Below are 5,299 nucleotides of genomic sequence, written 5' to 3'. Positions count from 1 at the left end.
ATATTAATCAGTAATCTACAATGAAACTGACTAAGAGCAAATTATAATCAATGAATAGTTTATGAATTACTTACATTTATAACAAATGCCAATGTCTGAAACTGTTCTAATGCCATTGCTTCAGCATAAAGCGGTTCTTGGCAAAGTTTCAATATACATGAAGCAGCCATATATCTTAACCAAGACTTTTCCATGGGGCTGGAAAAAAATAATTTCTTGATATTACAGTCAATTTACACAGTTCTTTATGTTATGTAATCAAGATTTTTAAAATAAATGGGCTATATTGTGTTTTAACAAATAAATTTTCACTCAAATAATTTTTTTACTTATAGAAGCTTGCTTAGTTAAGTTTTAATAATATGGTATAAAATATAAAAAGAAGCAATCAACTATATTTAATATTCCATAATTGATTTTATCCTATTGATAAAATTAAAAAAAACCATTAAATTTTCCTTGATAAATATTCTGTATCTCTTATCTTACTTCAAGAAAAACTCAAATATAATAGCAAAATCACAACTTCTGCTTACACTACCTAGACTTCCATCTGATTTTTGCTTCCAGTACTATTAATTTAGATATAACCAATATATTATATGTAAATTAATCCAGACATAATCTAAATTAATATCTAACCCACACTACATATGGGTTATGAAATCTGGATTGTGTAATCAGTAACATGTCTGCATGGTAAGCAAGTTCAAGTCTTGCACCAGGCAGATTCTTTTCTTCCAGAAATTTCTAAATTAAGAATTAGTTTATTATAATTATTAAAATTAATATTATACAGAGGTATATCCACCTTCCTATAGTCAAATTAATTGGTAACTAATTATTAACGTAGCCTGAAAATAGCTGATAATCTGACAGATTGTTTGATTTTAAAAAAACTCAAATTTAAAATTTTTCTTACATAAAGTAAATAAGTTTTGCAATGTGAAATAACATAAATCCACTCAAAAATACATAATCAATTTAATGTAAATTAACTTCTAAATTATTTTCAATACTCTTATAATTTCATTAGTACTGAATATATTGCATGAGAAAGTATAGGTTTTAACACATCAAACATTGTGCTGGAATAGAGAAAGGTGTTTGTTTATTTTATTTTGTATAGGTTATCTTTTAAAATCTATATGGACTGTATTAAACAGATTTGCTTTAAGAAATACCATAACAAACATAATAAAAATATACTCACGAAACATGTCCTTTTTCCATAAGATCACCATGATGCAAGATTACACTTGTTAATAAACGAAGAGTTGAAGTTGCAGATGGTACTGCTGTTTTCAATCCCAACAACCATCTAACCATTACTTTCATCCCTTCAATCTGTAAATGAAAATTATTTTATTCAATAACAAAACAATATTTAAATTTTTCATAAAAAGAAATGAAGTTCAAAAACTTCAAAACAAAAAGAAATGTTTAAAATTATGAAATTAAATTTGGACTCCAGTCAATGTATTTCAAAATAAATAACAAATCCAGAAAAAAAAAAACAGAACTAAGTTAAACATTATAAATAACTTTAACCATAAGTCTTATAAGTATAGCTAGCCAAAAATTAAGTAATGATTATTTATTTGCATTTTATTAATTCCACAATGATTATTTAGATATATCAAATATAAAAGTCAAATATCTGAAAATTAAACATTTTTAAGAGTGTTTAATTTTCAGATATTTCACTTTTTGACAACTCATTCTTTTGTACACAATACTATAATATACAAAAATTACTTTTTTAATGGAAAATTCAGACTTTGCCATCTGAAAATATATAAAACAAAATTTTCAAGCTATCATGCAGCAATGCTTTCTGCCAGTTATTGTTTCATGTGAGGAGCTCCATGAAGTTGTTTGTAGCCTTGATATAAGTCTATGGTAATGCAGTCGACACTATTTTAGAGGAGCACTGACTGCTCAGGATGGCACAAGAGACAACATGTTGTATGTGGGGTGGTATGGCTACTGAGGCAAGAACCTAATTTTGACAGAGAACTGCTTATTAGAGAGAGATTAATTTTAATAATTTTCCACAGTCTTCCAAGAGGCACAAATTTAAATAAGTTTCAGTCCTCATAGGAATTGATTTGGCTTTTCCTTGAGAGTCCATTAAAATAGCTGATGTTGATGAGTAAAAATGGCAGTGAGATGTTGATGAAAGGACAGAAGCAGTACCTCTTTATGCAAAGAACTCGGCTGCCTTATTTCAATGAAACTCTGGTGTCAGGCTTCAGTCCATTGGCATATCAAGTGTCTGAAGGAAAATATGAGGAATGTGACTTCTGATGGCTGAGAATCTTTGTTGGATGAGTAGGCTGGTTGTCAGAATTATGAATGGAATCAGGATAAATCCCAGTGCCTATGAGAGGAAAAGTGGCCTGTTGAAGACGTAACCTCTCATAGGTAAGTCCTAAAGGAAATGAAGGAATCTTTGTAAATAACTAAAAGTATGGAACAAGAAAAGCTCTTGCAAGTAAGAATATTGAACCCATTGATTGAAATGAATGAACACCTGTAAGAAACTTTGAGAGCAACTCCGTGTCCTCGAGACATGGGATTTTAACAGTTTGGTCCTTTTGATTGCCAATTCTGATTGATCTAGTTCCCTATCTATACTTTTTGATTGGTCTCATGCCTGTGCTCATATAATTTGAGACCAACTCCAACTGCAGGAGAGGTCAACATCAATGTTTAATTCAATGCCAAATTCTAATCACAACTGGAGATGGTTGGACCTTAGGACTTACAGTGTTTCTCTGTTCCTCTGTCAAATAAATTTTAAATGAAAATACAGGGTGTCCCAAAAAAATATATATACACTTTAACAGCTGATAGCTCAACTGATGTTTTTTATTTCCATGTTAAACCCATTAAAATTAATAATGTAAGTCAAACTAAGCTTTGAACAAAGGAAATTCACACTAAAATGCTACTGAAAGTGTGAAAATGCAGTTTAGAAGGTTACATTCAAATTAAATGGCACAATTAACTGCCACAATTGCACCTACTGGGGACCTGATAATCTGCATGTTATGGTGGAACATCATGTTAATTTACCAGGATTTACAGTGTGGTGTGGTTTATCATCAAGAGTATTAATTGGACCAATCTTTTTTGACACTTCTGTAACTGGTCCTGTTTACCTGAACTTGCTGCAACAGTGTCATGCCAAGCATTAGAGGACTTAGAAGATGAGGAGTTTTATTTTCAGCAAGATGGGGCATCTCCACACTATCATCACGATGTTAAATCCCACATCAATGAGATCTTACCAAACAGGTGGATTGGATAAAGGAGTTTTGTAGAATACCCTCCACGTTCACCAGACCTCACACCATTAGATTTCTTTTTATGAGGATACTTAACAGACAAAGTCTATGTTATGAAACCTGCAACAGTCACTGAATTGAGAGCAGCCATTGAACGAGAATTTGAGCAAATACCAAATGAAATGTTTCATAATTTTTGTGATTCCATTGCTTCACATTGTCAGCAGTGCCTAGACTAAAACAGATGTCAGTTTAAAAACAGGTGTTGACAAAACAAATAATAATCTGTAGATTCTATTACATTTTGAAAATGAAATATATTTTAATAAACATTGACTTTATAAATGTTTAAAGTGTGTATACATTTTTTTGGGACACTCTGTATATATAAATTTTTATGAGGATTCAAACTATGTCCAGAGGTTCAGATTCAGCAACAGCAAACTCATTTGTGACAATAAATTTTTATTGCCTAATTTCTGTTTTGTTTAATCAGTGATTTTTATGTTTGAAATATTTTATGCATTAGAACATATCTAATGCATTTATTTCATATTTGTTCTTAAAAGTAGAAAGGTAGAACTTTCTTATCTTAATAAACATCAAGCTTAAGAATGGAAAATGATTAGGAAATCCAGAATCAATCTTTAGAAAGAAACCTGAAAATTTCCTGTTTATATTTGAATATGCATGTTTTTATTGCATTCTGCAAAACAAAATAAAAACACATTTCAGCCTTATAAATAGCTTATGAACTTATGATTAATCCAACAATTATATTGCTATAGCTTCTTTCCCTATTATAACTATGACTAGGTCAGTGTGATAAACCCTAAAAGTTTAATTGTGTAGTAACACAAAAATTGTAATAATTAATCTAACAATTTATTTTATTACTTTTATCACACAAATATCAAAATCAACTTTACAAATTAAAATGAAATAAAAATTCATATAAAATTAAAATAACTAAAAAACATATAATTAAAAATAAATACAATATCTAACCTTTACTTTGGTTTCTTCTGGCAATTCATCATATTTCACCCACAGTGCATCACCATGTCTACTGGGTTCCTAAAATTTAAATATAGAACAACTGTTATACAATAAAAAGTATAATATGATAAGAGGAATTTCTATACAAATGTATACAGAATGTTTTCCAAATTAATATTTTCAAGAGAGTATTGATATGATTTTAATATACAAACTTCATATAATATATAAGGTACTCAAAACAACACAGTTTTGAGTATCCTATGCATTATAATTTTTCCCATATAAAATAATCAGAAATAGATTCCTGAAAAATGTTTTTGAGCAGACTGTGTGATTTTTTGAAATTACTGACATTATGCAGATGATATCTGTAGGTGTATATATATATCCTCCAGGATTAAAAAATCAGTTGGTTCATCGTTTCTTAAGAAAATTTTTTTTTCAAATTTTCTCATTTAAATATATACTATCCATGGTTACTCACGACACCAACTCCTACATCCATGGTCAATAATCATGGAACTATATATATATATGTGGTATGGTGTATATATATACACACACACACACACACCATTCCAGGGTAAAGTTATAGCCAGCTGAGTGCCATATTGGGTGATTATCCTTTTATGATTATTTGACAATATATCATCACGAAATACGTTTTTAAACCAATCACTTGACGATTTATCTACAATTTAAAAAAGTACAATTTTTATGAAAATTCCATTCCTAGATGGCACTACAATTATGGTGTGTTATTCTATACACTTGTGTTTCATGTATTTGCTACCGATGGCACTTTATTTTTGAGTATATACAGTAGACCCCCTATAATGCGAGTTCCTATAACGTAGATTCCTATAACGCGGTGAAAAAAGTGCGACAATATTCGTATAAAGACGCTAAAAGGGACGCGTAAAACGTCATTGCCAACTCGTCATCGCGGACGAGCATCCAAACTACTTTCCGCCGTCCAGCGCCACGCTACAGAGAGTTTAGGC

The 5,299-nt window shown here is 30.1% G+C and overlaps 1 long non-coding RNA gene across 1 annotated transcript; it reads right to left on the bottom strand.

The window, feature by feature from the left end:
• Positions 1-50: 50 nt before the first annotated feature.
• On the bottom strand, positions 51-4,393 carry LOC111617147. Its single transcript, XR_002755381.1, has 3 exons — positions 4,302-4,393; positions 1,214-1,347; positions 51-198 (listed from the first exon to the last, which is right to left on the bottom strand). It is a non-coding gene; the product is annotated as an uncharacterized LOC111617147 (long non-coding RNA).
• Positions 4,394-5,299: the final 906 nt, after the last annotated feature.

The sequence above is a fragment of the Centruroides sculpturatus genome, unplaced genomic scaffold (assembly GCF_000671375.1).
Source record: "Centruroides sculpturatus isolate CEXI.00-Female unplaced genomic scaffold, Cexi_2.0 scaffold4964, whole genome shotgun sequence".
NCBI classification, from domain to species: Eukaryota; Metazoa; Arthropoda; class Arachnida; order Scorpiones; family Buthidae; genus Centruroides; species Centruroides sculpturatus.
The sequence above is the reverse complement of the archived record's forward strand: the minus strand, read 5'-3'. Positions and strand labels throughout refer to the sequence as shown.